The following is an 11,614-nucleotide window of genomic DNA, read 5'->3' on the forward strand; positions in this document are numbered from 1 at the left end:
ACCAACTGCAGCAAAATTACGAAAGTGTTTATTTATTTACTAACACGATTTTTTTTTCAATTACTATAGATATACATAATTAGAACTAGGTCTGAGAATTATAAATAGTACTGAGGATATCTAGTTAATTAAATATCTTTGGAGCGAATTAAATTGATAGTGGGGTTAAAAATATTTATTTAAATGTAATACACTACAATTCATTTATTAAATCTATTGTCAGAGAGAAAAAATCCTTTGTTCACAATAACTTCATATGTTTGCCATTCGATATGATTAAGACCCCCCCCCCCCCCCCCCCCCCCCCGCTTTCCACCTTAATCGGTTACTTAGCATTTCCAGTACATGTATATTTTAATTAATATTTGTAAAGAAGTTAACGAGTTCTGTAGCACAAAAAAATTTAGTCTTAAAACAAACATTCATCTAAAAAAATGTCAATAACCAATAGTAGTTCAAAATATACACGTGCCGACGGTGGTATTTTAAATTAGCCAGGGAGTATGTTTCAAATTCATTCCAAGTGTTTATGCCCAATGTATTTTATTTATTTATTTATTTTTTGGAAAAGTTTGAATCAAATCTAGAAATGATAAAAAAATGTTAAAACTTCTTGGAAATACTACAGTGTAGCACTTCGCCTTTGCTGTGACGAGACTTTCACACCTGCACAGTGTCGAATGATTTTGATTGACAGAACAAACACGTGGACTTCGTGTGAACTTGGACAATTTTTGAATACCTATTTATTTTTTTGGCGCCTGACATTAGAATACAATAGAATAGATACAATATATGGAAAAGATCAGAGGCATTCCGAATAAATCGTTCACCTTGCGTTCACCGTTAACTTTGTGCTCGCGTTCGCGCTCCGTTCGCGTTCTGCGATCGCTCACCGTTCAGCGTTCACCAAGTTGCTTTCAGCGTTCACACATCGTTCTCTCACCGTTCGCTCTGCGTTCGTTCAGCGTTCGCTCACCGTTCAAGTGGGAAAGTAGAACGTTTCAGGGACTGTAAAACTACTAGTCATTAATCAAAAGGAAAAAAAAATAAATCAACAAAGTAAATGAAATGATGTATATTCATTTTCATAATTATTTTTTAATTAATCATATGAATTTTTAATGGTTCGTGAATTATAATTATATTTCGCTGAACTATTATTTTTTTAAATAGAAATTTACATTTTTTGATAAATATTTAATCATTAAATCCTGTGTAAATGCAAAAAGGTCAACATGAGTTGTAATGGTAAAAAAAAACTCTCTAAATTTTCAGGGAAATGCATATACATTGTATTTTAATCACTTTTCGTAATCATTTGGGTATGTTCTTCGTCATATTAAGGATTGTAAACACTGTCACAAAGACCTTTGGTAAATATTTACAAATGTAGGGTTGTAGATTGACTAATAAACCCTTTGAAAAGTATAGAGCGCATTTGCCTATATTTATTGAAATGTGGATTTAATCTTTTATGTCAATTGAAGAAAAAATAATTTAATTTTGAATAATATTTCTAACTATTGTTTTGTTTATTAAGTCTATAAACGAAGATGTTTGAAGAAGTATTTTTGTGATTTTTCTATATTCTCCTTATGACCATGTATCCCTAAAAATGACTTAAAATTAAAGTCGCTGTGTATAATTATCATTCTAAATTGCACCGGCTGCACTTCATTTGATAACAAGCAAACATGCCATGTACTTTTAACTGATAAATAAGCGAGTGTTCATTACTCATTTTAAAAAGTTTGAAAATCCTGTGACAAAGACGTACGTTATACCTTAAATAAGAAAAGTTGATGGAAAAGCTAATGTCATCTCGTTTGTCATACAATTTTGTTTTTAGTTGTTATCGTCTATAATCAGTATAACATCCAAATATGAAACCAGTGTGGCCACAGCAAGTGGAAAATTAAAAAAAAAAGGTCGGCTATTTTTACCCGCACTTTAATTTCTAAAGAAAGTTCGGATATATTGTTGTTATCCCTGTCCATCCATCCGTCCGTCTGTCACACTTTCTTCTTCCTCAAACTCCTCTCCTATTTTAAGCAGTAAACAACTAATCTTTTTGAAGATGATAGGTTGTATTCTGGAAATGTACAATAAGGTTTTGGAAGTTCAATTTTGCCCAGGGGGCAAAATGGGGATCAAAAAATGACGTTTTTTTTCTACAAAATCCTTTTTCCAAAACTCCTCTTACATTTTACGCAGTAGCCTAATCATCTTGTGGAAGATGATTGTGGTGTCCTGTAGATGTGCAATAAGGTTTCGGAATTTTCATTTTCATCCTGGGGGTCAAATGGGGGTCGAAAAATGACGTTTTTATACAAAAAAAAAACCTGGTACACAGAACTCTTACATTTTACACAGTGACCTAATCATCTTTTGAAAGGTGATTGCTGATATTCTTTAAATGTTGAATAAGGTTTTGGAATTTTTATTTTTACCCTAGGGTCTAAACTGGGGTAAAAAAAGACCTTTTTTTACAAAACCCCCTGGTTCCCATAACTCCTCTTACTTTTTACGCAGTAGCAAAATCATCTTTTCGAAGGTGATTGGTGGTGTCCTGTAGATGTACAATAGGTTTCAGAATTTTCTTTTTTTAACCCTTGGGCCCAAAAGTGGGTCAAAAATGACGTTTTTGTTTTTTGTTTTTATAAAAAAAATCCTCTGGTTTCTTGAACTCTTCCTACATTTTACACAGTAGCCTAATCGTCTTTTTGGAGATGATTTTGTAATAAAGTTTCGGAATTATCAATTTTACCATTGGGCGCAAACGGGGGTCAAAAATTGACATTTTTCTACAAAAAAAAACTGCTTCCCTGAACTCCTTTTACATTTGACGCAGTATCCTAATCATCATTTGGAAGGTGATTGGTGGTGTCCTGTAGATGGGCAATAAGGTTTCATTATTTTTCACCCTGGGTGTCAAATGGCTGTGAAAAAATGACATGTTTTGTACAAAAAAACCTGATTCCCAGAACACCGCTTATATAATTTCGAGGTTATCTCTAATTAATTATCGGATATATCGAAGTTCAATGTTGGTCCCGTCTAGTGTGAGATATCGAGGGTTGACTGTTTCTAGTTTTTGTAACCATGGCACCACTGTTCAAGGAAATCAAAAACAAATAAACAGAATTATGTATCTTATTATAGTCTACCTGTAGTCTTATTGAAATCGGTTAAAAACTGTAGTGTTTTGAAAGAACAAATTTGATTCTACACTATGTAATGAAGCTTTCACATACGTTTTCACTGTTCTTGCCCAGTGGTTCTTGAGAAGAAGATTTTTAAAGATTTTTTTCTTCTATACGTTCCCATGTACAATTTTGATCGCCTCTTGTGGCCCCACCCTATCCCTGGGGGTCATGATTAGAACAAACATGAATCTACATTATGTAATGAAGTTTTCACAAAATTTAAACTTTTCTAGCCCGATGGTTCTTGAGAAGGTTTCTGAAATTTCTCTCCTTAAAATAGATTTTAACTCTTCATTTGAACAAACTTAAATTCCCTTCACCCATGCAAGATTATTTTGAGGCAATTTTGTTAAAATTGGTCCAGCAGTTCTTGAGAAGAAGATGATATGAGTAGTTTTCAAACATAATTTAGTTCATTTCTGCATACTCAAAATATGAAGAGAGTCATGTATTTTTCTAATGGATTTATGTCAGGATCTCACTTGTACTTTCTTTGTGACTTGGATGGGGGAAAAAAGATCAAGAAAATGTTTTACAGAGATTTACTATAAACTTGATAACCAACCTAGAAATTTGAAGTTTGATCCAGGTAGGGCAAAGGGGAGAAAAAATATATCCTGGACAATCTTAAAGAGGTTTTCTGACCTTGACCTTCCATCTATAAAATTAATTCAAGATCACTGCACACCCTCCACCTCATGAACACTCTATGAGTGAAATGTGAGCCCAACTGAGGGGAGAGGAAAATATGCTTTGGACAAGGATTTTACAAAGAAAGGTATTTCGACCTTGATCTTTGATCTAGAAAATTTATTTAAGTTCACTGCACATCCTCTACCCAGGTGCACTCTTTAGGTGAGTTTGAGTTCAACTGAACCAAGGGAAAGAAAATATGCTCTGGACAAGGACTTTTTATGCAAGGAGATTTTATGACCTTATACAAAGAACAACATTATATATGGTTAAGAATAAAGTTTTTTTGAGATATTTGACCATTTCCAGATTCAGCGGGTGGGAATGGCCTATATTCCATAAATTGATCTGAATTTTAGCGAGAAGTTTAATTAGAGATTTTATAATGCTAAGAAGAGTAACTATTACTTGCGATGTAGAATGAATTATTAACAATACCAAATTTAAGCGACCTTAACACTCCGGCTAATAATACCAAAATTAAATTCCTGCCCTGATTCATTTATTTCATTTTTAAAAAGCAATGAAGATACGAAAATTAATATGCTGCAAGAAAATTTTTTGATATCAGAAGCAATTTAAATCTTAAAAAAAAATGTAAAGCACAGTCTAAAAATATATATGTTTAAACACGAATACCCAAATCAGGTTGAAATAAATCCATTGATTATAGATGAGAAGTCTTTCTAAATTTCTTTACAGTTAGGAGACAAAGAGGACGAATGGCCGGTTTTTCTTTATTCATCTCAAACAACACACAGATACTGGACAACCATCTCTGCTACAAAGACGGGAATGAGCTGCCTTCTTTGAATTTTAGTACAATATGCTCTAAATATGGTCGTAATGTTATCTTTTATAATGAACGATTAGGTGGAGTGAATTACCCTGAAAGTTACGAGGTTTTAGCTCTAGTAGAACTTTGTGACGTCTTGATTGAAGGTAATAACCATACTATATATGTAAAAGGTGAAGATGACGAACACTGATCGATCTCATTAAAATCCTTACTAACAGAGATACATAACGGCTTCTAGTAAATATTCCAACAAAAATGTTTCCTTACTCCTCACGAAAATATCAACAGCAGTGAAGGAAAATGTTCAGAAGTAATGCACAACATATTCGAGAAGTAATGTAAATCAATGTTGATACTCAAAAGGAACTTTTAGAAAAGTTGAAATCGCGAAATTATACCGAAATCAATTGCATCAAAACGTACGACTTTTCAATCTTATACAACCATTCCCACGATAAATTAAAGACTTAGACATCATAGACAACTGCTTCTTCAATAAAAATCAAACTCGTAAATTTACTTACCTTGTCATTGGTCATATGCAGACTTATTTTGTTAAAAAAAAAGATTCAACACACAAGTACTAAACGTACTCCGAGGTTGATATTAAAAAGATACTTGAAGTTCTTATTGACAGTATCTCTGTGACCAGATCTTCCAACAATCTGTTTAAATTGCCATAGGTACCAATTGCGCTCATTGACATTATCTGTCTGGTTTTCGGAGACCAGTTCTTCCAACAATCAACAAAACGTTACGATAATTGTGATGAATTAAACTTTTCTATCGTCAACTTCTATTACTTATGTAACAAAATATCAAATTCTATGGTCGATACAATGATCTTGTTTGCAATTACCACTTATAGTTGACTAACGTTTATCATAAAAATTGTTAGGCCATTATTTTCAGACTGAATTGTCTACGATTTTTTGTTTACCTAACCATGACAAAGAGCACACGGCAGGTGGTACCAGTCGGCAGGGGATGTTTACTCATCCATGGAACCTGATCCCACCTCTGTTTTCAGAGGTTCTTGATGACTCTGCTTATAATATATCTTGTTTAAATGGATTTTTGAGAATGATCACTGTTATCTTCATATTCTTCTTTTTTTCTTCTCGTATAGAAGTTTTTGATGAAATTCTGCTTCATATGAATATACAAAAGGGCATCTAATAATAAAAGGAGCCCATCGGAAATCCAACAGATTGTTGGAAGATCTGATCTCCAACGAAAGACCACATATTGTCAATTAAGAACTCCAGCATCTTTTAAATATCAACTTCAGAGTGCATGCATGTAGAATCAGACTGATTTTTGTAACAAAGTAATTTTGTAGATGACCAATCACGAGATCCATTTTTATTGAAGAAGCAGACGTCTACTATGTCAAAAAAGACTGCTTTTTAATTTATGGTGAGGAATGGCTGTACATGTGTATACAGCTCAGAAAGTCTTATGATTTGATGTATTGATGTTTGAAAAGGTTTGAAATTTTAAATTTTCCAAAAGTTCTTTGAGAATCCACATTTCAATGACACTACTTCATGAATATGTAGTAGCACAATACGTCTGAAGTTTCTCCTTCACAGCATTTGATATTTTGGTGAGGAATAAGGATAGGCGCTTGGTTGAACATTTACTGGACCCTGCAATTTAACTTTTTTGTGAGGATTTTTATGAAGTTTTGGAATCCAGTATAGTACGGCTTATATGAAACTCAATTCCATTGACAGGAATATTAAAAGTATTTAAAACTGAAATACGATTTTTAAGAATTTCATCTTCTGAAAGGGGACTGAGTATCGGTTTGATTATCAGATGTGTAATTAAAACAGAGTTCCTCTAAAACGTAGTTGTAATAATGAACCTTACAAAGAGAGACTACATTTTTACAAGCTTTGTCAGCTGAAACCAAAACATGTATTTCATGTAGTCTTTTTAATTCTTTTATCACTTCCGGACTACTGAAAACAATTTCTTTTTGCAAAAATGTAGTTTTCTTCTGCAGTTTACATTCTAGACAACATATTTGCTAGCAAGATATGATAAATTGCGAGTCATTTTCAAAAACAGACAATGTGATTTTTGCAATCCATCATTTTTTACACGCATATTATTCTATCACGAAAGTTATTTTTGTCTACAATCGTGTTTATTAAGATGCATGAATTTTACAGGAGGAACAAATATGTAGCAACATAAGTACGTATGAATTTAAATTTAAAAAAATGGATATTAAATGTTTTCTTGATTACTACCGATCGCAATGGCCTAGTTATTGGGTACTCGCTTTCGCTTACAGGGAGGCTTTGGTCCGATTTTTGTTCCTGGCTTCGCGTTAAACTTAAGACGTTTAAAATAGTAAGACACTGTTCCTATGCTTATGCGTCTGCATGATTAAAAAAAAAGTTCTCCTACAAACATAAGCGCCATGCAAAGATTAAAGATTGTGGCAGGCACTTCATCCAAAGTTTGTGACGTCTCTACCAGGGTAAAAAAAAATCTCGAATGAGGCGTAAAACAACATACAATCGATCAAAAAATCAAACTTGATGACTTCGATGTAGACAATGTAGACAGAGGGATCCAGGAATTTCACAACGGGATGGGGTGCAGTAGAGGAAAGGGGTCTGGGGGGCTGCATTGAAGCCCCCAGCGGGTCCAGGGTAAAGTCCTGGTGGGGTCGGGGGAAGCCCCCGGAAACTGACGAATTTTAACAAATAAGAGGTGTTTTTCCCTTGATTTTAGGATAATACAAACGAAATTAAAAAAAAAAAATTCAAAAGGGGGGGGGGACACGCCCGGCGCGCCGGCGCTGGATCCGCCTTTGGTAGAAAACGTATTGAAAAATAAATAACAGTATAAAATGAATAGCAGTTTATTCAACAAAAGGTGACATTTATTGAAACAATTTCTTTTTCCATAGGTTGTAAATCAGGAATGTATAGAAGAGACTGCAGCTTAATATGTGCAATCAGTTGCCTGGAACATAGGCGTGACATTGAAAGCGACCATTGTTTGAGGTGTGCGGCAGGATGGCTGGGATCAAAATGTCAGGATGGTAAGAATAATAAGATTCCTTGTATTATGTAATTATTTGAATCTGTTAAACAGGATTTCATTATACACTGTTATTCTATATATCTGAGTTCGTTTTCAGAGGGTTTGTATAGTCTAGAGTGTAAATCTTATTGTTCAAAAAGTTGTATACACTAGACAATATTGCTAACGCACCACTTGTTTTTCTCGCTTGTTGATCGAACATTTGATTAATCGGAACTAGTACATCTAATTTGCTATCTTTCTTAATACAGTGTAATTTAAAAAAATTTTTGGCTCATGACAAGACCCTTCTTGCTGGAAAACCAGTTTCCCGACATGCACGGCGCACCGTTTTTGCCCGGATATCAAGTTAGTGAGTATTGATGGTGGTCAGTGAGGTTGCAACAGAAGCAGTCTCCCAGTTAGAAATCAAATACATGTAATATACATGTACAGCAATTGACGATCAAATCGCCTAGTACACAGTGCCTTGGTGTCCATACCCAGTCCACCTAACGTCCGGTTGTCCCAGTTTTGTGTAACAATCTTGAAATTGTCTTATGGTGATTACTAATTTTGTGGCTATCTATAGAAGTAATTTTGATGTTTGTCAATCAATTTGCAACAATTTTTCATTAAATGAAAGAAAATCTTTTATTTGTTTTAATGTTTTACAAATTTCTCCAAAGGATCACCCTGAAAAAGCCATAGCGACTGCTTTTGCTCTCTCTTCTATGGCCAAACGCCGAGTACGGTGTAATTTTTTTGAGTTTTTAATAAGTACAAACTTAAAGAACACAAACAAGAAAAAAGGTGTGAGCACGAATTTCATTTTTTTCCCCTATGAAATGGGTTCACTTTAGTTAACATTGACATTAGTTATTTATCAGCTAAGGCATTTTAATACCTTATTTTTTAATACTTTGTTCTCATATTTATTTATCAAATGCATCATAAACAAGTTTTGAAAAGTAAAATAATAATATTCATCGCTGGTGCGTTGGCAATTTTGTCTAGTGTATTCAAGAAACATTGACAGGAACTCGGCTGCGATATCAAAAATTCGAATTCTTGATATCAAAAGCTAATTTTTGATAATAAAAAGAATTCTTGATATCAAGAACTTGAATTTTTGAAATCAGAAAATGATGTATTGATATCGGAAAACCTACATTGATTTCGGATATACAGAATTCGATTCTCTGATATCAAAAAATATTTTTCTGATATCAAAAATTCGAATTTTTTTATATCAGAAAACGATTTTCTGATATTGATATCAAAAATTCAAATTCTTGATATTAAGAATTCTTTTTTGATATCAAGAAATCAAATTCTTTATATCAAGAATTCTTTTTTATATATATCAGAAAATACCTGAAAAATGATATAAATAGTGCACGTTTTTGAGGGTAACAGTTGAAATTTCAATTCAATTTTCAATTTCAACTGTTACCGTCAAAAACGTGTACTATTTATTTTATTATACTGAATGTCTTATTGATTTCGGATGTCATAAAAAAAAAAATTCGGAGATCGTCGTTATGTTCACTCTTAGAAAGTTTTCAAACTCCCCGCTTCTATTTTTCTCAATAAGAAAGCTTAGGAAAAGGTTTACCAACCTCTTTATTGTTTGTTTGCTACTCAAAAAGTCCTTTATCATCTAAAGTTTGCACTCGCAAGGATGTTTCGTCTGTCGTTTGTTGTTTTCAAGTAAGCTACATCGGACGCAAGCTTTTATTGACGTCATTTATTCGGCTTCTTTCAAACGCACAACCGACGTTTTGAGAATTCTACGATGAACCGTACGCGCATGATTTGAACGCATGTGACATTTTCGTAATGTTACCCGTTGTCAAGTGTGTTGCTAACGCTGAGGGTAACATTACGGATTGTAAAATGCGTCTAAACCAATCAGATTTTAGTATTTAACATGAAAGTATAATAAACTAAAAGGGCGCCTTCTATTGCTACGTTCTACCACGCTGGAGGGCGTGGTTTCATCATTCAGAGGAAATAGTGTTTTTAACAAATGTTTCTCAACGAATCAGATTCAACCAATTTACAAAGTATAAGTATAGTATAGGCCTAATATTTAAAGAAAGTGTTGCAGAAACTCGCGATTATTCCCTAAATCGAGAAGGACATTTAAACACCCACGACGCAAGAAGAGCTATTTCTAAATATAGATAATGCTACGTAGATGACTTTATTTATACGACGGGTATGTCCAGCTTGTTATAACAAAACATTTAACATGTTACGTTTATTTCATGCATAGTTTTTTCCTAACATAGACTGACGACCCCTAAGTAAACTTTTTTTCACATCTATGGTCACTGTCGCCATACTGCACGAGAAAAGTTAGAAAGATAAAAAGCACAATTAATGGCAAGTGCACCTCGCACATCATTTTGAAAGATGTACTGTAGACAGCGTGCATTAATATTTTTCAATATGTAAAAATGTGTCCAATAATCACGCTGTTGATGCAATATCCAAGAAATTCCATTGAGTCATTTCAATTTAGTAGTTTCAAGTCAAATCTGAGCCACTAATAACAGAACAATAATGAAACGAAATGCGTACGAAAAAATTGAATTATTTAAAATGATAGTACTTTATTTTTTAAGACATCGCCACTAAATAATAACATTAAATATATGTCTTAGAAAAAAAATATGTATGTATATACCAGCCATTCCAGGATTCGAACCCATTCTCAGGTAAAAGAATCATTGCATAGAGTCCATATGCTCTACCACTAGACCAGCTCCGACATTGAAATATCGTGTGCTATTTTATGTGCACATTTTGCATTTCGGATGAATAATAATTTTTATTCGATTTTTGTGATTTTCAAAAATATGCCTCTTTGAAACAAAAATCGGAAATGGCAGTTTTGAAAAAAAATCCCGCCTGTGGCCATTGTTTTAATGGAGCACCGTGTGATAGGGGTTCAGGAATGTGTGACACTGAGTGTAACCCTGGATATTCCGGAGAAAGGTGTAAAAAAGGTACAAGTCTGCAGATGAGGAAGAACCATTATACGTGTAGTAGGGATTGCAATCGGATAAATTTTTGTAACCGTTTAGTCGTAAATTTTCCGACCGCGTAACCGGATAATCGAACAGACAAGACTTGTTTGTAATTTTCAGTATATAATAATTATGATTATTTGCTTTTTAACAAAATCAAAAAAAATATTAACTTGATTTTTTTCCTAGTGTAGTGATCACTGCAGTAACAATGATACCTGTAATAGGTATGACGGTACGTGTGGCAAGAACCATTTATTGGTCGTATCTGTGACCATCAAAGTGAGTTTCTTATAGTATTGAAGAGAAACTTGTATTATAAGACACTGTAGTTTCTGATAATTTAAACGTACAAAAAATTAACACGATTTACTATACCCTCTTCTTGTCACTGTCTGATATTTTACAGGAAGCACGGTAAAATCATTCACAGATTTAACAAAATCTTTTTCAAAAGTTTTTTTTAAACTAATAAATGATTTAATAAACAACAGAACCCCAGAGCTCACAATTCCTTTTCCGAGTTTCAGAAAGAATTAGTTTGTATACATAGACCTCTCTCTACTGCGTGGATTGCAGGAATGGCCTTTTCTCTAACATCAAATATATTTGCAGTTGTCATCATCATTTTAAATATAAGGTATTTTTTAAAAGTTTGCTTTGATATTTGCATTATTAGAATTTTTTCGTCATAAACAAAAGTCTATAATACTTTTCCCTGACTGCATGTTTGTCATTTATATTATGCAAGGGAGTTATTTTTTCCTTTGATTCGGAAGAATTGGATATAATAATTTCCTGGTTTCTTGTATTACCTTGTTTTACAT

The sequence above is a fragment of the Saccostrea echinata genome, unplaced genomic scaffold, assembly GCF_033153115.1.
Source record: "Saccostrea echinata isolate AGI-Se365-2 ecotype Australia unplaced genomic scaffold, CSIRO_AGI_Sech_v1 ptg000041l, whole genome shotgun sequence".
NCBI lineage: Eukaryota > Metazoa > Mollusca > Bivalvia > Ostreida > Ostreidae > Saccostrea > Saccostrea echinata.